The sequence below is a fragment of the Manis pentadactyla genome, chromosome 6, assembly GCF_030020395.1.
Source record: "Manis pentadactyla isolate mManPen7 chromosome 6, mManPen7.hap1, whole genome shotgun sequence".
Taxonomy (NCBI): domain Eukaryota; kingdom Metazoa; phylum Chordata; class Mammalia; order Pholidota; family Manidae; genus Manis; species Manis pentadactyla.
The window spans coordinates 47,500,075-47,525,095 of NC_080024.1; the positions used below are offsets into that span (position 1 = coordinate 47,500,075).

Below are 25,021 nucleotides of genomic sequence, written 5' to 3' on the forward strand. Positions count from 1 at the left end.
AGATTTAGGAGTTATGTGATGTTAAAGGAATGCCACACTTTCATGAAGAAAATATATCCCATGTTTCCCTTAAATATACCGTAGTATATGTAGTATATATCCCCTGCAAACAAAGCAAAAACTACAGGAAATAGAAGTAGGATTAGACATTTCATGTAAGTCTCTTTGATGTCTTTAGATCTCTAGACTAGTGTTGTTTTTTTTTTCATAACCACTCTGATCTAAACTCTTGGCATTCTAGAGTTAAAGAGAAGGATCAGAAAATTAAGTTCCTTAGTTCATGATCCTATCACCATCTGAATTTCTACCAGTTGCTTCTAGTTTATCTACCACTTCTTTATGAGGTTTATGAGAAAATACTTGTAAATCACAAAATATAAAAACATGGCTATCACAGGAAACAATACACATATTTTTCACATAATTCAGTCATGCTGGTGTCATTTATTATTGTTTACTCTGCATGTGGATGATCTGAAAATGTGAGCTAAAAAGTATATCTATCTCCTATTTAAACTTCACAGAAGCTACAATGCCCTTTTAAAAATACAAATTTTACCATTTCAATTCCAAGTTTAAAATTCTTCAAAAACACACTCCAGGTGAAATTCAAAAGTAGTCCAACATTGGAAGTACTAAGCTGTCTGATAAAAACCTAGGAACTAGCGATGAGAGGGCATGAAAGGGAAGTAAAGGTGTTTTAAAGGTGACATTCTACCAAGGCAGGAGAGACATAGAAGGGACAGACAGCCTCTCAGCGGGAAAACAGTGTATCATGTTGGTGAAAATAGTATTTTGTTTTCAAATAATAGAAGTAAGTGAGTAATGATGAGAAGAGGATAAAGAAGTAGCCATTTAATGGAGTAGAAAAATATTAAAAACTCACCAGGGGAAAAATGGAGTCAATTTGAACAGATCAGAAAGAAAAAAAACAACAGCAGAAAAAGGAAGACATGAAAATATAAAATAAATATAAAATAGAAAGAATAAAATCAGTTGCACCAGTGGTGGCAGTGCAAAGGAACAGACCTAATTTTACCGTAAAAGATAGAGATGATTAGATTAGGGCCGAAACAAAGCACATTTATGCACTGATTACAAGAGAATCACTAAAAATGAAGGATAAACATAAAAGGGGAAGAGATACCAGGCAACTGTAAAACAAAACAAAATGCAATAAGGCAACAAAAGAACAGAAAAGGTAAAAACAGAAAGCAGGAGAATATTAGTAATAGACAAGCTGGAATGTAAGGTTAGAAGTGTTAAGCAGGACCAAGAAGCAAATTATACAATGATAAAGGCACAATCTAGGAGGAAGCTAACCCATATACACCACTATATTTCCCTTTTTAAAGAGAATGGCTTGACAAGCAAACCAGAAATGGACTCATGAACGCAGAGAATGGATAGTTGGCTACCATGACGTGTGGGGAGCAGGAGAAGCATGTGAAGGTTGGAAAGAGGTACACACTTCAAATTATAAAATAATTTAGTCTCAGGGATGGAAGTACAGCATAGGGAATATAGCTCATAGGATTGTAATATCTTTGTATAGTGACAGATGGTAACTATACTCCTCATGGTGAGCATTTAATAATGTATATAATTGATTAATCACTAAGTTGTTCATCTGAAACCAATATAATATTGTACATAAACTATATTTCAATAAAAAATAATAAAAGTAATTAATAAAGAAAATGGTTTGAGACAGTTATGTTTGTCTAGATGTTTAGTGTGATTGAGATGAAGTAATTTTGAAGCTGATACGTGTAAAAAAGAGGCCCCATATGAAGGTCTATTTCCTCAGTGAAAGCCAGGACTGTCGATGATTGTCTGAGAACTGTTCTCAAGACTCATTTGCTGTTACTCAGGGCAGGGCTTTAGTATCTTGGAACCCATTTTATTCTTTATGAAATTTAGAATGAAGTTAAATAGAAATAGTAAACAGATGTTTTACCACATCTTCAAAGACTTAGTATATGCATTAGCAAACAGAAACAGGCTCTCATCTTTGAAGTTGATTTTAATTTTAATCCCCTGATTACTAATGAGGTCAACATGAGGTTTTACATGAATATTGGCCATTTGGATATTTTTGTTTGTAAAGTGTTAAGTCAATAACCAGTTTTCCTACCGAGTTTTCTGTTTACTTTCTTATTGATTTGTAGGAATTTTTTCTTTTTCTTTTTAAATGTTCTGGATTCAAGGCCTTTATGTTAATAATATTTTCTCCCAGGCTTTGCATTCTCTTTCCATTAATGGTATCTTTGTATTAACAGAAAGTCTATGTTTTAATAGTCTAATTTTTTCATCTTTCATGTTCAGCACTATTTTTTGTGTCCTGCTTAGAAAGTTTACATCCAAGAACACAAAGATGGTCTCCTGTGTTTTTTTGTGCTATTGCACTATCTTTTGAAAGTCAGTTTTCAAATAATTTTCCACACGGTCCTGTTGTCACCTTTTCTCCTTCTTGTACTCCCAGAGTGCAGGAAAGATTGCTCTGAGACACTTACAGTTTTTTTTTTTTTTAAGGGAAAACTGAATAATCTGATTTTTTAAAATTAATTTTATTTTGGTATCATTTATCTACAATTACAATTACATGAAGGACATTATGTTTACTAGGCTCCCCCCTTCACCAAGTCCCCCCAACATACCCCTTCACAGTCACTGTCCATCAACATAGTAAGGTGCTGTAAAATCACTACTTGTCTTCTCTGTGTTGCACAGCCCTCCCCGTGCCTGCCCCCCCACTATACATGTTAATCGTAAGGCCCCCTTTCTTTTTTCCCGCCCTTATCCCTCCCTTCCCACCCATCCTCCCCAGTCCCTTTCCCTTTGGTAACTGTAGGTCCATTCTTGAGTTCTGTGCTTCTGCTGCTGTTTTGTTCCTTCAGTTTTCTTTTGTTCTTATACTCCACATATGAATGAAATCATTTGGTACTTGTCTTTCTCTGCCTGGCTTATTTCACTGAGCATAATACCCTCTAGCTCCATCCATGTTGTTGCAAATGGTAGGATCTGTTTTTTTCTTATAGCTGAGTAATGTTCCATTATGTATATGTACCACATCTTCTTTATCCATTCATCTACTGATGGACATTTAGGTTGCTTCCATATCTTGGCTATTGTAAATAGTGCAGCGATAAACATAGGGGTGCATTTTGTCTTTTTCAAACTGGAGTGCTGCATTCTTGGGGTAAATCCCTAGAAGTGGAATTCCTGGGAGACACTTCCAGTTTTATGTCTCACAATCTCTGTGTATTCTAAATCATCACCATCATTAAATATTGATCTCTGTATGCAGAAACATTCACAAGAGCAACATATGAGTTTAAATTTTGGGTGTGTGAAAAAGGAGCCTTTGAGAAAAAACTTTGAATTCTTAGCTATTCTCCTCCCTTCCAGTTTGCTGAGATTTTTAAGTGCTTGAATAGTTTATTGTCCATCCAGAATGCCCATCCAAATTGAAATCCCACAAAACCATACTTCAGCTAAGATGAAGCCATGTTTTCCTTAAGATAACAGAGGAAGCAAAAGTATTAACTTCAACCCAATGAAGCTAGGCTCCGGGCCAGTGTTTGCTCCGAGTGTGCCTTTCCTCATAGTCATCAAAAAAAGAAATGATTTTTGTTACTGTTAAAACAGAAAAGCAACACTGAATTGGTTATTCCATTGCTATCACCTGATGTGAACTCTGCCAAGGACTTCAAGTTCATTTCCACTCCATCTTCATGGGTTTAGATGTAAGCTGTATCTGTTTTTATATTTGAGAGAAGATATTATGAATGCTGGTTTCAGGGATGAATTCTTACAGAAGACAAAAATAACAGGTTTCTCTTGTGGAACTCCTCCAGAATTTCATTTTGTTCCAGCAATTCAACCAATATTTTCTTGGAAGAATAAATGCCATTATTTAAGCACCATTTTGAAGCTGCTATAAGATTAATGAAAGAATTTTATGCCCTATGCCAAACTTCATTTTCTCTACACAATGGAAACCACTAGGAAACTAGAATGTGAAGAGAAATATAACTGGCATTAAGCTTGGGAAGACCCACAAATCAAGGAAAGTCTGTGTGGAAGACTTTTACTCTCCCACTTTGGTCTGTTATTATAGGGGCCAGACAGTAGTTCCACAAATGCTTTTACAGTCCCAGTGTACTAAATAGCCATAATTATGAAATATGCCTACTTAAAAATAAAACAACTGAAGCCTTATCTCAACCACAACATTCTGCTTTAGAATAAAATTTTATTATTTGGGGTATAGGAATAAGAATCCAGATTTTCTTCTCAGATTCAATGAGTCATTTCTGTCAGCCCATTATTCACACACTGTACATTGAGGGCCTAGTTTGTGCCAGGAACTGTGATAGGTATTGAGAACATTAGGATAAATTAACTAAGATCTCTGTCTTTCAACATTTTACAGTTAGAGACAAATGAGTAAATTGACAACTACACTATATGGTGCTAAATACTATGAAGAAGAATCACAGGTTGTAAGTACTATCAAAATTTGACATGGCATTCAGAGATGACTTCTCAAAGGAGGTGATATATGAGCTGACAATCGGTGGGTGAGTTTAATTTTGCTAATAAAGATGAATTAATCTAGAAAAAGAAAATGTATGAAAAGAGCCATATGTAAATAGTATTGCACTTCAAATAATAGTAAAGGAGAATCCTTATGGGGAATGGTGGGAAGAGAAGATGCAAAGTTGGGGAAGAAAAGGTCATAGCTGTGTTTAGGCTTAAGGATTTGAGTTCTAAAAAACAAAATGAAGAGAGCATCAAATTCTGCAGGGACCAAAACTAGGTACGGGCAGAGAAATGTTGGATGTGGCAGCACTGGGGATCCTTGGAAATTAAGGTAAGCTTATTTCAAGGCAGGGTAATGGATTGTAGTGGGTGAGAGTCAATAAGAATTGCAGAGATTGCCAGGCACCTTTTGGAACCTTGATTGCAGCATGAGGAATCAAAAGAAGTTTGACTGCCTTGTTTTGTTTTTTAGTTTTATTTTTTTGACAGAATTTGAGATTTAAGAGAATTTCCAATAGTGTAAATAATTTCTGTATGCCCCTTGTTCATGTTTCCTAAATGCTACTATTTTATCACATTCTCCTAACTTGCTTTATTTCTCTCTCTCGTCCACCCTCCTGATTAATTTTTTCTGAACTGGTTGGGATTAAGTCCCAGATATGATGTTGATTTACACTTCATAGTTCAGTGTATTTCCAAAAAGCAAGGATATTCTATTACCTAACTATAACACAAAATCAAATCAGAAAATTAATGTGGATAGTGTGCAATTACCTAATCTAATTTGGATCTTATTTAGATTTCACCAATTGTTCCAATAATGTCCTGTATTGCAGAAGAAAATCCCAGATCCTGGTACATTCAGTTGTCTTGTTGATTAGTCTCCTTTAATCTGAAATAGTTCATCAGTTTCTTTTTCACACTTCATAAAATATTAGCAGTTTTAAAGAGAATAGGCTAGTTATTTTGTAGGATGTCCCTTGATTTGGGTTAGTCAGATGTTTCCTCCTGATTACATTCTGGTAATACGCTTATGGTTATTCTATAGAAAGGATTTTCTGTCTTTCTCAGTGTATTATATCAGGAGGCACCTGGTGTTGATTTGTTTCAGCACTGGCCATTCTAATCATTTGGTCAAAGTGAATATTTGCTAGATTTATTCACAGGAAACTTAATGTTTTTCTCCCTATAATTAATAAGAATCTTATGGGAAATATTTTGAAGCTATTTAAATGGCCCATTTCTTTTCAAATTTCCCCCCAGCTATAGCATCTGTTGATGATTCTTGCCTGAATATTATATTTGTTGCAAAACAGTTGTAGAAGGAATTCCTTATTCCTTCTACATCTATTAATTGGCTTCAGAGTGTAAAAAGAGCTTTCCCTTCTCCTCCATTTATTTATTATTCATTTGTGCCACTGTGGATCCATGGATTCTTATTCAAAGTGTTAAGTCATTGACCATGCGTAGTTTTTAAAGACATTTGAGCATGTTGATAGGCGTAGAAAAAAGAGCCACGGGAGATATAGGAGAGAGAGTGATAACTGATGTAGCAAAGCAATTAACTCACTTACATCGTGTAGCTCTCCTAAACTCTGACTAGTCTGGGTGCCGAGGATGCAGACATCGGGCCACCTCCCAAAGGGAATTCATGCACTGGGAGAGGGGCTGGGAGGGGAGGGACAGTGTGCCCGTGTGTCTGTGATCTGGAAGAGTTTATGTAGATATGAAAGCACAACTGTGGGTGGCACTGAGAGGAGAATGATTGATTTTGGTGGGCTGGTAAAGGCTGCCTGAAGGAATGACCTTTGAGCCAGCCTCAGCGCTTTAGTTGGATGGGGGTAGTGGGGAAGGGATCATAAAGAAGAGTTAGAAAAACATTCCAGACAGAAGTGAAAGCCATGGAAATGTGGAAATAGCTAGTTATTAATTTCCCCTGGAAATTTTAGAAAATGAAAGGCTCTCAGTGAGTTGACATCAAAGGCTGCAAGGATTTGCGGCCACTTCAGGTTTAGGCTGTTTTGCTCAATTTGGGGACTCAAGTCAGAGGGTGTAGACACTTTGGTTAAGAACAGATCTGGACTTTTAAGAGAAACCCCATCCTGACTGGGCCTCAGAAAAATGTACCTTCCCCACCACCCCGATGGTTACCACAATCATCAAAATGAACTTTTTAAGGAGTTTAGTTGTTAGATCTGAGTTGGCTTATTCAGGGAGTCCCATGGAAATGTGGAATTCCCCTTAAAACATTTGGTTCTGACTTCTGGAAATCTACACACAGACCATTTGCATGAAGACAAAATGAAACTGACTGCAATGTTAATTATTATATTTATTTCACTCACACTAACAAGAAGCAGATGTAAGCCAGAATGCAAAATACTCAGTTTATTTCAGATTTTATCTTAATTCCAAAGATGCATAAATGCGGTTAAACTTTCAGTAGACTAATATTAAATACTTGGAAAAAAGCCCTCAAGAAGCGAGAGTTTTGTTTTATTTTTGTTTTTTTTTAAGGAAGGGGAGACAAATTAATATGGCTGGAAGCAGAAAGAGGAATGCATCCATTACTCCATTATCCAGTGCACTTAAAACTCCCAGAGAAATTTAAAAGATTCTGAATCTTAGATTTTGTTTTAGCAAATGCCGTCTAGCTGAAAATGTAGGTCACATAGTTTTGGCATCCTGTGTGGGTTTCCAGCTGTCTGCTGAACATAGAGAACAGAAGGATACGTGTTCCATTGCACAGCACACTTGAGAGTGGATTTCACATTAAAGCCTGAAGTTATTCACTTACTGAAACTGATTTTTCTTGAACATTCTCACTTCTAGTTTGCCCTTCTCTCTTGGGTCTGGATTTTTAGGTGGTAAAGAAAATACACAATTTTCTCTTTTTCTGTCTGTGGACTTTGGTTTTCTACCAAATTGAATTACAGATGAACTCAGTGTTGGTATTAACCTAACTAAGATACCAAAAACTGGCCTGCGATAGTTCAGGTTCTTCCCAGTGCAAATACAGAAAAGTTAACATACCAGTGGATTCATCGACTTTTGGAAACAGGAAGACAAGATAGAGCCGGGTCTCAGTGTGGTTTATGAGCTAGATTTATGCATGGAGAATGCCAAATAAGGCAGTCAGTGGTAGATGTCATGAGTACCACAGATAACAAATGTCACAGAAATCCGAAAGAGGGCACAACTCGGGGCTAGGGTGAAAGAAAAAGAAGTGTGTGAAGTTCTTAACCTATGTGGTGGTTACATGATATTGATATAGCAGAAAGGCTCCCATACTTTGCCACTAAACAATCTGTGACCCTCCAGCAGGCCATCTGAATAAATTCCACAGACACATATTGACATTTTGATTTTAAGGAGCAAAAGGTCACTAGAATTAAAAGTGGACTTTTAACACAATAAGAATGGAAGGTGCCTCACAGAACCTAAGTGCAGGACTGAATCCTGACCTCTAGGAAGGCTGGGCCAAGAAGCTGGAAAGTCATTAGACTTCACTCCATCCCTTATGCATCTTTTCTTGTACTGTAGACTGACAATTTACCACTTCTTCAGCCCTTGTGGAAAAACATGGTTTAGCCACAGCTTTCATGCCACCTTGGAACTCCACTTCTGTCTCTCTAAGAGAGATTCTGACAGGTCAGCTAGGAGAAAGATGTCTATCTCTCCCTCAGTAGGGATAAGTGTAGCCAAAGGGAATGGGGAGAAAAACCGGTTGGTGCCGTGGGGGGAGGGAACACTGAGAACAGAGAGGCCTGGAGGCAGAAAAAGAATATCATGTTCTGAGAAAATAAGGAGTAGCCTTTGGTACCCCTCATGATTAAGTTTGCCTGCAAGTAATAGAACAAAAGAATAGATACAAAAAAACTGTGGCTTAAGCAAGATAGAAATCTATTTTTCTCTCATACAAAGGACTCCACAAGTTGAGAGGTCAGGGTTAGTAGGATGGCACTGTAAACAACAAAGACCCAGGCCCTTTCTGCCATGTCATGTTGCCATCCTTGATATGTGGCTTCTGTCTTACAGTCCAAGATGGCTATCCAAGTTCCAGCCATCACATGCACATTCTGCCTAATTAAGTGGAAGGAAGGAAAAAGTGAGGAGCCACTACCATTTCAAGATACTTCCCACATGATGCACATAACATTTCTGCTTACATCCTATTTGCCAAAACGTTGTCAAGTGGACAAGCCTAATTGCAGGGCAAGCTGGGAAATGCAGTAGCCCTGTAACCATATAAAAACCAAGAGTGCCGTTTCTAAGGAAAAAAGAAAGAATAAATATCGGAGACAAGCAGTCTCTTCTACTCCTGCTTTGCCAAAAATGTAGGCTCTATATGAGAGATGAGGCTAGAAAGTGAGGTTAGAAGCCCTTGAATGTTAAAGGTTTTGGAGCAGGCAAATGACATGATCAGATTTGTACTTTAAGAAGATTGCTACTCAAATGAGTATAAAACAAGGTGATAATTACTAAGTGCCATTTGAGAGCTACTCCTAGTCTAGGATCTATTGACTGTTGAAGGTATGAGAGGCAAAATGTGGGGGAGGGGGAATGTTTAGATTACATTAGCCTAGGAGGTAGACAAGAATTAAAAGGCTTTAAAATGCGCCCACAGCAATGAGAAGATGGAAAACAGGGGAGACGGAGAGGAAAAAGGAAATTCCAAAGTTTTGAGCTCCAGGGATTGGGAACTGATGGTACCCTTAATAGTAACAAGGAAGTCATGGGCAGGGGCAGGCTGCAGTGCACAAAGGGAAGACCCCTGGTTTGGCGCTTGGTCCTGTGGTTAGGGTATCCATGGTGGGGACGTCCAGCAGGATGGCTGGAAAGTCAAGGGACGTGACCAAGAGTCTCCAGGACAACTTTTGGCACTTGTAGGATTCCGTGGTGTTGTATTGCTGGCCCTTATTAGATAGTAACGTGTGCCTCAGGAGTTCTGATACCATTGGTTCTTGGCTGCGCTTGCGTCTTTCTGAGAAACTGAGAAGGCAATAAACCTCCATCACTCTTTAGTATTGAAAGCTAAAATTATTCAAGGTACTCTGGGCGTCTTTAGCATGGGTGAGACTGGAGTGTATTGATACTGCTATACTTCCAGAAAAATGTCATAAAGCTGTAAATGTATTTTTTGACCTAGATTTTAAGTGAAGGAGATTGATGTTGAGGTGAACACTAAAGACTTTTCAGAGGAATTCTTATTTCAGGGTTTTATAATTTATTTACAAATCAACTATTCATTCATTCAATAAATATTTTTTGAGGACTGCTAAGATATACTAAATACAGGGTTTATAAGGGTGTACAAGGCAGTCACGGTCCCTGCCTTAGTCTAGACCAGGGATTGGCAAATTATAGCCCATGGGCCATATCTGGCCCATGCAGCCTGTTTCTCTTCAGCCTGCAAGTTAAGAATGTTTTTTACTTTTGTAAATAGTTGAAAAAAATAATTAAAAGAAGTGCAATACTTTCTGATATATGAAAATTATAAGAAATTTAGATTTTAGTGTTCATAATTAAAATCTTATTTTGCACAGCCACACCCACTCATTTGCACACTGTTTCCAGTTACTTTCATACTAGAAAGCCAGAGCTGAGTAAGTGTGACAGAGACTGCATGGATTGCAAAACTACTTACTATCTGGCCCTTTACAAAAAAAGTTTTCCAACTTCTGGTCTTGATGGAATTAATCAAACAGATAATCACACAAATAAATAAATATTTAAGCAAGTGGGTGGGTTTTACTATTGTTTGGTCTTACCCAAACACCTTTCTCACTACCATTCACCCCCTCTAATATCAATGCCTGTGGAAGAAAGTCTCCAAAAGTTTTGGATAACTGGTTTTCGCACTTGGCGTGCAGATCAGCAGAACTTGCAAAAGTCAGCCACCCCCATGAATTGTCTTTCCAGGATTCAGACTCTTGTAGTCATCCTTTTACCTTAAGTCTGGCAACGTGTAACTTGCTTGTAACAAAGTGGAAATGGTAGAAGTGACGCTGTGTGGCTTCTACACAGATTCGAGGAAGCCTGGTACCTGGTCTCTCGGGGAAGCTTGCTCTGAGATAACCCAGCCACTTACATGAGTCCATCATGCTGTGAGGAAGCCTGGCTAGCTCTGTGGAGAGGCCACGTGGGGAGGATAGCCTCCAGTTTGTTCCAGGCTTCCCAGCCAGGCAGGGAACAGACATGTGGTTAGGAAACTATCTTGATTGTCCCACCCAGTCAAGCCTTTGGATGACAAGCCCCAGCTGGCATTCTATTGCAAGCCTGTGAGGAACCCCAAGTGAGAACGACCTAGCTGAGACCGGCCGAGCCTCAGAACTATTACAGATAATGATAAATGTTTGTTTTAAGTTATAAGTTGTGGAATGATTGGTTGTACAGTGGCAGGAGACTGAAACAAGGCCTGGCCACCCATTGGATAGGGTGGGGTGGGTGGGTTCCACAAGCTGAAGTCTGGATGGAGTTTGATAAAGTCTTGGGGATGGACAGGTGATCTGCTGGTTTATCCACAGGCCTGGCAGGCCTGTCCCGGAGTGGTGAAAGAAGTCTGCAGGTAAGACTGAGCATCTGCAGGCCTTACTAATATGACTGCACTAGCTATTTAAATCTGGAAATATGCTCATGCCAGTTGGGAAACAACATCAGAATAAATGCATGTACACACAGCCAGCCAAACAAAAACCCAACAGCAAACATTTAAAAGAAAAAGAATGACTGCGAGATGCAGTACAATGAAATAAATAATACACATGCCAGCACACGTTGTTTTATCACAGAAATCCCATGCATTGTAGGACAGATTTGTTTTTCTGGTTTTGGCACTTGGCATGCAGATCAGTAGAACTTGCTATGGACTTTAGGTTATTTATTTCAGGTATTAGAAAGTTGCTTCCAGTTTCTAAAGTCTTTTTTTTTTTTAAGGTTCAGCTTTATTGAGGTACATTTGACAAATAAAGTTGTAAGATATTTAAAGTGTACCTCATAGTGATTTGATATATACCTACTTTGTGGACAGATTCCTCCCATGTAGTTAATGAACACATCCATCACTCCAGTTCCAAAGACCTGGTAGGGATGGCAGCCTGACCAGCAGAGCTGAAGAGGACCTATTCTGTATACCCACCTCTGCCCAAGGGAAGAAGCGGGGTCCAGATTTAGGTAGAAGTTGAAGAGGTTTTTTGCGGGTTATTGTGCAGACTGGAATTTATGTGTCCACATCCCTTCTGAGGTTTCCACAACCTTTCTTTTATTTGGCATCTTAGCCTTTGACTTGGGGGCAATTATTCCTGAATAGGTACCTCTAGGACTCTATTTAATGGTCATGAATCCATGTGCCCCAGCACGTGACAGCATGAGTCCTCTCTGGCACCAACTCTTTCCTGTCTCTGGTCTCTGAGCAGCCGATCCATTTCCTTATTCCCTCCATGCCTGCCCACTCTCTATTCACCAGAGCAGACATGCAGAGGTAGAGCAACATAACTGTCCACATATATGTCTCACTGTCAATAACCACCATTTGTGTTTTCCTTTCTTTTACCTCTTCTGTTCTTTTTGCTCTCCCCTCTGTGTGTGTCCCATCTTCTAACCAGGCTCCTCATGCATCTCACTCCCTCTTCTTCTTCTCTTATTTATATCTCCATCTGGTTTGTCTACTCCTGATAAGATGAGAAAAGGCAGGCGAGAGAGATGCAGAGGCATGGAGAACAGTGGATGCAGCTGGTCTGAGATGCGGGAGCTCCATGAACCATAATTCAGGCTCTAATGGGATATCCAGTGACCTAATGATTATCAGTGCAGTGGGGAAGTCACTGAAAGAATTAAATGTAAATCCTAATGTCAAACCATGAGTCATTCCAGAATATAATTCAGAGAGTGTTTTAGTTTGGGTTTCTCTCCAAAGCAGATCCTGAGACAAGGACTTCAGTGCAGATAGTATGTGTAGAAGATGATCTCAGAAAGCAAAACCGGGGAATGGGAAGAATGAAATGGGGACAGAAGAGAAGCCAACAAATGGTATGTTATTGTGCTGGTTTTCACTGTGGACAGCTGGGGCCTGATCCTGCTAGGGATCCTTTGAGAAACCACATAGAGCACACCTCAAAGTTGTCTTCCTGAAGCTTGGGAGTCTGAGGCACTGTTTCCATGGATACCTGTTTATCATTGTCTGAGGTTGTCCCCAGGGTCTGCACTCCTGGGCACTTCCTGGCTGTGCCTGCACAAGACTGGGTGAACTCTTGTGGCTTCAGAAAAAAACCTGAGGCAGAAAACCGAAGAGATTGGCTAGCACTTGTGGCAGATGCTAGCCAATCATCTAAAACCAACTACCTCAGCTGCAACTGAAATCAGAGGGACCCAGGAGAGGTGGAGGGGTCAGGGGATCTTCCACAGGTAGTGGCAGCTGCATCAGACACAAGAGCACATAAATGGCTATAATCCAACAAACACTTTTGACATTGTTAGGATGATTGACTTGTGCCACAACTTGTGCTTATGGTGAGCAGTTCTATAGTAAATTTAGACAAAAAAAGGGGAGTGTTTTTAATTTTTTATTTATATATTGGTTGATATGCTAGTGAATATTAGCATCAGATGGCCTAATGTTTGAGTACCGCCCCTGAGTGTATGCTGCTGCTCCGGCCCAGGGCTCCCTGGGGCTGGCCAACGATGGTGCTTGTTAGTCTCCTAAGGCTGACCCCTTTTCTTCTTTACCTGGTACCCAGGCTCTCCTCTCAGGTCACGGCATCATCTTTGCTCTCTACTCGCATCCTCACGACTTGCCCTTTTAATTCTCACAAGCCTCTACTGGAAATTGAAAAACTGAGCATTCGATGTTTCTTGTTCTTGTCACTCCCTCTATAAAAATCCTACTTGTCCTTGAGCAAATGGATGTGTCTGATTAGGGGAAAGGTCATGTATAAATTGTGGAAGAAAAAAATTAATATTTCAAGTTATTAGCACACCACACTAATACTTCTGATACATGCTATTAAGGAAAAGTACAGGATATTGTGAGTAAGTGTAACAAAGACGATTGGCTGGGAAATCAGGGAATGCCTCTGAAGAAGTGACTTTCAAACTCAGATCTAAAGGATGAGAAGAAATTAGGCAAAGACCAGGAAAGAGATTTGAAGAGGAGAAAATAGCATGTGTGAAGGCCCTGAGGCTCGTGATAAAAGATCTGAAAGAAAGCCAGGAGGTGTGGGTAAAGGTTATAAATGGGACGTACACACTAACTTTGCTTTCTCTGGAAATTCCTTTAAAATTATAATAAAGGGCTATCCCAGGATGACGGCTGCTCATTTGATGTAGAAGTCTGGGCTAGGGAACTGTTGTTAAGAAGATAAAAATTGATGTGCACTTAAATGTTTGAAGGTATGGAGATGCTTATGCACCTAAAGGGCAGCTTAGGGTTGGCATAGTGAAAATAAAATCAAACCAATGGGAAAAAAATGACAACAATCAATTCTAGGGAAAGTAAAAATTATTCAGGAAAGGAAGAGTGATCTCTGATACTGTATGGCTCAGCAGTAAAAATGTTTGCATAGCCAAAAAAATGTAAGCACACCAAAAAAATATCTAGCAACAATTAGCAGATAACCAGGTTAGGAAGACATGGGTATGGTTTAGGTGGTGTTGGGGGAGGAGTGGAGAACCGTGAGAAAGAACTAATTCTCCATAGTAAGAACTCAATAGAATATGCTTAAAACAAAAATAAGAGTATTCTTAAAAGCATGGTATTTAGAGATGTGGAGACAAAATTCCAAAGACTCAACTGAAATAGTTGCAAGTGGTTGCCCTTGAGGAAATGGAAACCGGGGGTAGGGAGTGATATTTCATCAGGTGAGGGTATAATGGACTTTGAAGAATTTTTTTACTTTCTTCTATAAGCATATTATAACTTGGGTTGAAAATAAAATTCAAGTGGTGGCAGGAATATGGGAAAGGAGTAGGGAGTGGCGTGAGCAGACTCTGGAGTCACAAGCAGGGACGTACATCTTCCAGGTCTTGTGAAGGATTTTGAAGGCAATAGGAAGCAAGTGAAGGAAAGGTTTTCTCAAAGGGGAATTGTTTGAGCAGGTTTATATTTAAGAAAGATTCCTCTTGCTGTTGTATGGAGAATAGAGGAGGCCAAAGTGGCTGTGGCGAGGCTGCATGATCACGTGAGCCAGGAGGGGAGCTTGGGTGACAGTGGGAGAGTGGTGCTGCTGGACACAGGGAGAGGTGGAAAATTCAAGATGTACTTTGGAAGTAGAACCATATAATAAATAACCTTAAAGGAGTATAAGATGAGGGGAGAGATATATTTGCCTTTATTAATAAACACTGTAAGCAACTTCAAAATCACAGTTAATAACCCTAAAATCATTCCATTGAAAAACCATTGAGATTAATGTTGAATGTTGCAAATTGGCAAGAAGATTCATTTGGGGCTGAGAGTGTCTGGAAAATATGCCGGCTAGCCCCTTTGTGGCCTTGCATCCAACAATGCTATTTTCTTCAATTAAGCAGCTATGTTTACCATGAATACATACTGATGCTGTCATCCATGGGTTAACAGGAAGACCATCTAGAAAAGCTGTCTTATACTGCATGATTTTTATATGCTTTTTCATATGCATATACATTTCAATTCCAAGTGACCATCTTTAGAGTGAAATATCACAGTGAAAATAAAATGACAGTAAATTTAACTCTGCTGGGGAAAGAAATGTATCAAACCTTATATTACTTAAAAATCAATGTCCTATTTCTGGCTCTTGCTTTACTCTTGCTTTTAAAGCAAAGAGCTTTGCAGCCATTCTACCTCCCGACCCCTATACCAACACTCCTATGTACTTCCAGTCCACCTGGTAGTTTTTCTTACCATGATTTAACATTTTCCTAATATTTGCTAACAAAATATGGGTGTCATTTTCCTAACAGTCCTTCTCATTTCCCTACGGATGAAAAGAGACTCTAAGTTGTTCTGATAAAAAATTAACTTAAGGAAAAAAAAAAGGTGAATGAAATAACTCTAAGCTCAGTCCTCTCTACAAAGGCACCTTGATTGTGTGTCCTAGTCACTGGATTTGCTGACTCATGAAGCAACCAAACATGTCACAAAATAGCGGTTTGTGTGCCTGGAATTTAAAACCAAAGCCCACAAGTGATCAGAATGCAATGAATGGAGTTTATGCAGTCTTGGTAATCTTTTTTTGTCTAATTTGCTTGGCACCCATATCTGGAGCTGTTTCTAAACTATTGACAGGGAGTAGGGCAGTCAGACAGTAGACAGAATCTCCTGGTGTTTTGTAGCAGACAATCCTTTATATTCCAGGGCCAAGGAACAATTTGCTCAGCTATTTGTAACTCTTTCCTCACCAAACCTCCAGACTAGTATAAGAAGCATCTAGGTCATTTGGCATTCAGATTTAGCAAACATTAATATTCCCCCAAATTTGCTTCATATTTTTATTATTGGGAATATAGTCACAGGTACTATGGAACTCCACTGTGTCTTCCCTCCATGAACCTATTTTGTCTTTTTCTCCAGAAGTAATCATTACCCTGAGGCTTAAGTATATCTTTCTTATTCATGTAAAAAACTATATATGTATATATCCATGAACAATACGTACTATAATCTGGAGTATTTAAAAACCTGTCAGAGATGCTTTTATGCTCTACATTTTCATTCTGTAACTTTTTTTTTTCAGTCAACATTTTGGTTTTGAGGTTTATACACAGTGATAGAGGCAACCCTGGTTTCTTCTGATGGATGAAAATACCCCAATCTATTTCCCCGTTCTCTTTTTTCTGGATGAATATTTAGGTTCTTTTCATCTTATCGCAAACAACTTTGCAGGACATTGGTAGATTGCATTAACAGGCTCAGTCCTTCACTGAGCCCTGTAACCACACCCTTGGTCAGGCGGCTGCCATTCCTCCCAGCAGAGCGTGCCTCCCACCTCTCCATTTGGCTCTACGGCTTGCTTGGCTAGCGGACTGTTGGCAGGCATGCTGTGACCAAGGGCATGGAAAGTACCCGGGTGACTGGGTTGGTACTCTTGAGTTCCTTGCATTGCCCTGGAAAGAATGTGCCTAGACTACTCACTAGACTAAGGAGGAGATTGATCCATGTGAGTCAGAGCTGAGCCGCCTGGCTGTGTCCAGCCTGTATCAGCTGACCCCCAGATGGGTGTAAGCCACCCCAGCTGACATCAATAGGGCCACCGAGCTCAGCTAACCTCCAGCAACCTACAGATGCACAAGCTCTGTAAGTATCTCTCCTTGGCTGCCGTTGAGATGTTGTGGTTGTTTGTTATGCAACAACATTTCATGAATATGGTAAATAGCCTTGTGGATGAAGGAAAACTGGGAAGATTTTTACCTAGAAGTGGATTGGTGGGTTACAAGGGATGTGAATTTTCAATTGCTCTATATATTCGTAAATTCTAAGAGATTGGACTCATTTATGCTTCCACTGGTGATATATCCTGTTTTCCTACATTCTTACTAACACTGGCTATTTTGTATATCTTTTTTTTTTTCTTTCCACACTTCCCTACTTTCTAGAGAGGTTTACAGTCCCAGCTGGATCTGTCCTTTAGTCATCCCAGCTTGGGCTCCAGGCACATGAGTCAAGAAGCCATCTTGGAAATGGATTCTCCAGCCCCAGCTATTCTGGCCACCAGCTATTCATCACTCCCTGTCATGTGAGTTGGGTCAGCTGAAGACCCAGATACTGTGCAGCAGAGAAGAATGCCCTTTATGAATTCCTGGCCCACAGAATCCATGAGCATAATAAAATGGTTGTTGGCTTTTTAACCACTAAGGTTTGGGGTGGCTTGTTACCCCATAATGTATGAAAGGAACACTGGCTCATTTCTTGCCTGCTGTGGGTCCCTTGTAACCTCATTACAGTGCAAGTGTTGACCTCTGGCAGCTTCTGACTGCTTGGGCACCCATAGCTTAACTCCTGGCTTACTGTTCTGAATCATTGTTTCATTTCTTATTCAAGAAAATTTTTGGTTTTGGTTTTGATTTTGAGTAATGTCTTTCGTATGTTATCTTTCATTGCTGTGTGCCTAGAGTAGAGGTGGCAGGCTTTAAATCAAAGTCACAATCCTGTCTTATCTGGTTTGCATTTGTAGTAAAAGATCTTATCAAGCATGTAACGAATTCAGGCTCCCGGATCACGTTCATATTTCACTCATTCATTTATTAAAAATGTTAATCAGCACCTACTGTGTGTAAGCACTTCTCTAGACACACTGGAGGATATGAAGAAAAGTTAGACATGATCCCTGATCTCAAAGAGCTTACAGTCTGGTGGGGAGGACAAGATGTATATAAATAACTACAATATCACATTTGACTCATAAACTGTAAGAGTAAAATGATGGAGATGCAGAAAAAGTACTGTGACTCAAAGATGACAAATAAACCAAAATAAACCAAGTTGGTGGGGGCATGGGAGCCAGACTGGCCACCTGCCCCAGTGTCTGTGCCCCTTGGGGAGACCACCAGCCATGCTTGTTCCTCCACTCTGTCTGTTGCCACTTCACAGATGACTCTTAAATTGGGTTCTCTGGTCTGGACTCCACAAAAAATTTTCTCCTGCCACTTTCCTGCCTCTGGTCAAAGTCTCCACATTCTCCTAGACAGACAGATGTGAAATCTCAGAGTTGACTTTCACACTTCCTCTTGCCTTCTTCTCCAACTAGGAAGTCTTCACATCCTGTCATATGTTCCCTCAGACTGTCTCCTGTGTGTGCTCATCTACTTATCTCATGACTACAATCCCAGTGCAGGCTCTTATCAGCTCATGCATGTATTACTGCATGATATATATTTAGCACCTCCTACTCCAAACTTTCATATTTTCCATCCTTAGTGCACTCTTGGGCTTGATCTTTTCCTTAAATGACACTTTTATCATTTTTCTTCCCTAGCTTCAAAACCTTTAAAATGTCCCTGTTTCTATCATATCTTATTTAAACTCCTTAGCTGGGCCCCAATACCTTCCATAAGCCAGCCACACCCTCAGCAGGGCATGCTATTTCCTTAGTAATGTTGGGACCATCTCCTCATCGTCCTGACTATGGGTTCTCATAGTCACAACTTCTTTCATGCTGCCCTTCGTCTGGAAGGCCTTGGCTCACTGTTGTTATTTCTTAGGCAATTTTATTCAACAGTTTTTAACTATAAAATATTCCTTGTCCTTTAAACTTTTTAAATGAAACACTGCTAAAAGAAGTGAGAATGCTGTATGTGGGGGAAGGTTGAAGGGTGGCCAACAAGGAGTATGACAGGGCTGTCAGGCGGTGCCCGTAAGAACCCTCGGAAGGAGATCTGGCAGGTGTGTGGTCCCCATTTCCTAGATCAGTTGAGGTTCAGGGAAGTTTATTTATTTATTCAGGGTCACAAAGCAACCCAATGTCCAAATGAGGCTAAGTCTCACATCTTCTCACTGTGAACCCAGAAAGATTTCCACAACATAGTAGAATTAGACATTGTATATGTAGCCAAGGGATAAATGTTTCCAGGACATATATTTCTATTCAAAATGAGAAATAACTTTTTAACAATTAAAGAATATAAACAATGTAACAAGTAAATTTAACAAATTATAGAATTAAAAACTATCTTATATATAAGAGCATGATGAGTGACTTAATTTTAAAAATGAGTCTGCCTATTTGAAGCAAAGACAGGATGATGGAGAGAGCGCTCCTTTTTGGAGGGGAGGAGATGTGACCTCTATGATCCTTTTGAAGGATGCAATTTTGTGATTCCAAGTTTGTTTGTAAGTGCTGCTTTTTTCCACCTTATTGAAGTGGGAGAGGGAGAAGAGAGCCATTGTTTATTTAATAAGTATTAAGTGGGAGAGGAAGAAGAGAGCCATTGTTTATTTAATAAGTATTATAGATGACATCCTAAGGGATTTATATTTTCATTTAATCATTATAGCCACCCAACAGAATAGGTTTTTATCAACATCCCAAATTTGCAAAAAATTCAAGGTTAAACCACATAATGAATAAATGGAGGTATTTATTTCAGGAGTCCTCTTTATGTGGGGGTCTCCAAGGCTGGCTGCTTCTCTGGACTGAAGGGTTATTTTCAGGCACCTTCCCCCCACCAAGGTTCAGTTTCTTTTTATCACATCATGTTGCAGGTGGTGGGACTTTAAAAATGCTTATTATCTGATTACCTAAGAGAAAGATAAAATGAATAGATAAAGAAAAAAATGCACTGAGAATGAAACAAGTGTACTATAGGTCAGAACTGTATTGCTTTTAACCAAAGTTTGCTGCATGACTTACAGAACAGTAGATTTCAAGGACACAACATATACAGTTTGATATCAAAGTAATCATAGGAGACATTTAGAATTGTTACATAAAGATATTCTTGACCAAACATGGAGTTATCTAAACTAGCTTTAACTCTAAGTGCAATGTAACTGGAGCCTGACAGAGGTAATATATTAAATATGTTAAATATTAATTTAAACACATGTTAAACTTATTAAATATGTTAGAAAGCCAGAAACTCCTCTTCCCTGGTATTGTTGTGGCTAGATAGTTCTTAAATTACTTTCAGGAAACTCTGGTTTGAGTATAGATCCATGGAACAAATGAAGAGATAATGTCAAATATCTGCTCTACCAGTGTCTCCATGTATTTACATCTACTTGTCTTGCGGTGTCCATGGCATCTGCCTTCAATCATGGTGGGGGGCTGCTTTAGTGTGGGGTGCTAGAGAGGTGCACCTGGCCAGGTGGCTTGATCACTCATGATTACTTTTCTACTTGGAAAATATGGGATCCAAAATAGTCATCCTGAGGTACATGGTGTTTGGATTGAAAATCCACTCATATAAACGGATGCATGCTTGAAAAATGACCCACGTGTGACGAAGTCATTTTGTGTTTAAAACCTGTCCTTATGATTATCTGGTTGGATATCATCAGCTGATGGTTCTCCTAAGAAACCCAAATGGGGTTGTGGGGGGAGGCAGGATTTTATTACAGTCATTTGAGGGTGAGGGAGGGGAGCAGAATCTACCCATGTTATGGAATTGGAGCAGAGAGGATAGGCAGCCAGAAAGTAAAACCTTTGCAAGTAAAATGTTCTCTGTGGTCTCCAAGTTTGAATTCCATGTATTATTTCAGATGCAAGCCTCTGTTGTATAAAGTGTATATGCAGCTCTGGATGGATTGTAGCACGAAGTTGATATGTGGTTAACTTTAAGAGAACTAGCATTTTAGTCTGGCTTCTGACATGGATTTTCATTTTTACTCTTTTAGGGCAGGCTCCAGGAAAAGTGTGTATGGGTGTGTGTGTGTGGTAAAGTACAGCATAGATATTTAAAATCCTAACAGTGAATATTTAAATGCCCATCATTGTCTGCCTGATATTAAATACCAGACTGGTTATCTAAGTGATCAGTTTGGTATGTGACTTTCAAAATAATCATGAAGTTTGGAAAGTCTATGCAATTAAAATAATCCATATAGTCAACAGGCAGAAAAATAAAGATTCCTTGAAGTCCAATTGAGGCAGGAAAAATTAGGCTCAAAGATGTCTTAATTGTATCATTAAGCTAGAAATTAAATGTGGGGCCCGGATTATAGTGCTATGCTGATGATTTCTGTTTCCCCCTCCAGATCCACAGTCCACCACCTTCTCGGTGCCTCAGAAGTCTGACCTGTACCGAACATGCTGGTAGGTCCTTTGCCCTCTGTCCTCCATTGGGTTAGGCCAATAGGAAGTATGGAAAGGAGACTGGAGGAAACTCATTTTTATTTGACTGGCTCCCTCCTGGTGGGGTCCCTGAAAACTGACAGGAGTTCTCAGCTCCTTTCAGGAGGCCCTCCCACACAGGGCCTGCCTCCAACCCCTCCTCTCCCTGCTCCCCAAGACCTGGTGCTGAGTCCCTCAGATGCTAGCCCCATGCCTTTACTACTCTTGTCAATAGCCCCTTTACTACACTCTTCCAAAATTCTCTCTCTTTTTCTTTTTTTTTGCATGTCCTCTTCCTCCTGCAAAGTTTTAGCCCTTGAACCATCAAAAGAAATAGAAAGGAAGACAAGAAGGGAGGAGAGAGGGAGAGAAGGAAGGTGAAAGGAGAGAAAGAAACCATAAACCTGTGCTTTGTGAAGCTGCTAAGGCAGAGTAAGAGGTGTCTCTGAATGTTACTGCCTCTGATCATTTCAGGGGCCAGAGTCAAAGGCTGTGGATGAGCCACCAAGGAAGCGTCAGGGAATCTCAGAGGTGTCTTTGTACTTGATTGCACTAAGTTAACAGAGAGGTAAGCACTGGTTACTTGATAATTGTCCTCCCCTGAGACTAGCTTGCTCTGGAGGTGGATGCTGTTGGATTTCTCTCAGGCTCTGTGCTGGTCCAGTACCCATTTGTCACCCAATTTAGGGGTTTATTGGGCCACAGGATCCTGGGTTTGTTTTTTGCCCTTTTAATTACTGAAACAATAGTTTTTTTCTTTTCTTGCTAAATTGGGTGTCCAGGATTTGAACCCAACAGGGTAGAGATTCACTAAATAATTCTAGAGGCAATATATTCTTCTGGAAGGCCTTACCAAGGAGAAAGATCTTTTCGTTTCTTTCCTATTGGAACAGAAGGTCAGTGAGTAAATTGAGTATGGCCGTTAAAATACTGGCAAAGCTGAGGGGGAAGAAATCCATTTACGAAGCCATCCACTTTGGAGTTGAATACCAAAAATAACATATTTCAAATATTTGTTTTTGACAATAATTTCATAGGCAATTTATAGAATGATTTATGCTAAATAATTTAGTCTTTAGAACAGTCAATAAATTGTTTAGATCCCAGTTGATACAAGGCCTTGCACAATGCCCAAAAGACCCAGTGTTGATCAAGATAGACAAGATTCCTGCCCTCAGAGGGAATGTTGCATTCTGGCTGACACTTGGATGACCAACTGAAATCCATTGCCCCTACATGTAATGTGAAGTTGAATAGTAGAACCTTTTAGTGCATCTTAGCCTCAAGTTCAATGGATCATAAAGGATTAATCAAGTACAGATTTTTTTTCATCATTCTTCTGCACAAGTAGCTTCAACATTTCTCCTCTTGCTTCCTGAGCTTTATATTTTGCCATTAAGCACTTTTATCTTCTGAATGGTTATTGCGTCAGTGGCATGAAATACTTGTTACACCTCCCTGGGCTGCATGCTTAGGCCAAGAGGATGTTTGCTCTTTCTTTTCTCTGGGTGAATGCTTGGTTTATGAATACTTCCTGATCTCAATACCAGCCAAGTATCCAGGAAGGACAATACCATTCTAGTTTTCAGTGAATAAGGAATCCCCAAGCCATATCTGGTAAGAGTCCTCTGGTGACATAGTTATTTTCCGTATCTTTCTTTGCCAGACAGGCATTATGTTTTGCCTTCAAAAAGACTTTTGTGAGCCAGATGTTCAACTCATATTGTATTTTGCGACTTTGGAAGGAAATCTGAACACATGGACAGATGCTAGGAGGAGGGAGATGTTTAAAGAATGGTAACAAAATGCCCAACTTAAAGAGTCTGTTGTAAGTACTGGAGGCACCAGCGTGTGATGCGTCCTTCATTGTTAGATCAAACAAAGAAGAAAAAAACTTGCTTTGTGTTTGTCACTAATGAGATATTTCTATATAGCTGGAGTCTTTTAAAAGATCTCAAAGAAACCTCACTTTATGAAAAATGCTCTATTTGTGCAGTATCTGTACTTCAAAAAATAAATAAATAAACTAAGCAAGATTCCATTATCCTAAAGATACTAAAAGATACATGCATTCTGAAAACTCTCCTAATTTAAGACTGAATCACAATCTAGATTAAGTCTCGAGTTGGTCTGAATAGTTCAATCTAACTATTCTGTAAATAGAACTAAACCTTAGGGTAACCATCAGCTGGAGGGTAAAGTTTAAGTAAGCACTGTGTTTGTCCACTTTATATGCCTCTTTTCTTTCGCCTTCATGATCTTGCTATTTGTCACTCTTTCTGTCTATTCAAAATTGTGTTTGGATAGAATTTCACGACGAGATGTGAATGAATGATGGGGTAGTTAGAGATCTGCAGAGTATGTGCACTTTAACTGGATGCAGAGGCATAAATCTCCAACAGGGACGTAGGGTGTCAGGGAGTAGAGGAGGGAGATGGGGGACAGGGATCCTTTCTCACCATCAGGCAGCCTCATGGGATTGATGGATGCTACACCCACCAGCACCGCCCAAAGGTGTGGATGGGGATGATGAAGGTGGTATGGGTGGGGTACAGCTGCAATTATCATATGTGCTGGTTTTGAAAGAAGTAGGCTTCCCCATCTTTCTGGGTTGGAACACCAAGTCTTATCTAGATATCTTATCTTATCTAGATATTTTAGGATAAAGAAAAATGGAGTTGAGAACTTCCCAATTCTGCTTCCTGTTTCCAGGCTATGTCTGCATGTGTACATATCATAACATATCAAGTCTGGCTCATTTGTTCTCTCTTTGAGAAGGAAAGAATATCTACTCATGGATGTCAAAGAAAGATGCCAAGAGACAAAGGATGGATACTGATGGCAGAGAGTTGTAAACACAAGTTCTAGAGTCAGATTACCTGGGTTCAAATCTTAACTCTTCAGTTATTAGCTGTGTGACCTTGAGCACATTGATGAACTTTTCTGGGCTTTAGTCTCTTTACTTGTAAAATTGGGGACATACCAGTACTGGCCTCTTGTGGTTGTTGTGAGTTACTTATGTGAGGTACTTAGAAGATTGCCTGGCATGGAAGAAGTGTTTTACAAATGATACTAATAATCATCATTTCAAGATTATTATAATATTGTTATTAATGGGGGACTGTGAGATTCCAGAGTCCAACTCTTTCTCTATGATTCCCAAACCCTCAGCCCCAGTCTCCTACTGCTGTATCCCCCAGCAGTACCCCAGCCCTGGAGGAACCCAGCTGCCCTGCTCTTGATGTTGTAGCCAGTCATCTGGGCTACTGAGCTCTACCAAAGGAAACATCACAGTGCAGTAGATCTGTGTCGCCACCCATTTATGGGCACAAATCTCAACAGGTCTCCTGATACCACCCAGAAATTTTACTTCTCACCCTCCTTTACCACGTGAACTATGTCAAACCCTTCCCAGTCTCCTCCTGTCCCCAGCTTCCCATCTGCTTCTCTCCTTCTCAATCGATAAGCTTGCCTCGCATTTCATAGCAACACAGATGTGAGAATGAAATCCCCTGACTCCAACTCTACAGACCACTGGCAGCTCCTCTGCTGCTTCCCTGAGGCTTGCCCCAGCTAACATTCTTATTTTCAATATATTTTTGTCAATTGGTTCCTTCTCCTATCCACATCTAGATAAGCTCAATCTCTTACTACACACACCCCCCTTACCTTAATTCCGTGCTAACCTTTCATCAAGACCCTGCAGCCTCACTCTTCTTATTCACAAC

At 39.8% G+C, this 25,021-nt stretch overlaps 2 long non-coding RNA genes across 2 annotated transcripts in view; both read left to right on the forward strand.

Moving 5' to 3' along the window:
* Positions 1 to 12,469: 12,469 nt before the first annotated feature.
* LOC130684095 (uncharacterized) overlaps positions 12,470 to 25,021 on the forward strand; it is a 33,018-nt gene continuing 20,466 nt past the window's right edge. The window contains exons 1-3 of the long non-coding RNA XR_008998234.1: positions 12,470 to 12,576; positions 21,218 to 21,275; positions 21,768 to 21,861. This is a non-coding gene — a long non-coding RNA (uncharacterized LOC130684095). The remainder of the gene's footprint in view (positions 12,577 to 21,217; positions 21,276 to 21,767; positions 21,862 to 25,021) is intronic.
* LOC118920086 (uncharacterized) lies at positions 16,636 to 17,370 on the forward strand. The gene is made up of 2 exons (XR_005027753.2): positions 16,636 to 16,819; positions 17,119 to 17,370. It is a non-coding gene; the product is annotated as an uncharacterized LOC118920086 (long non-coding RNA).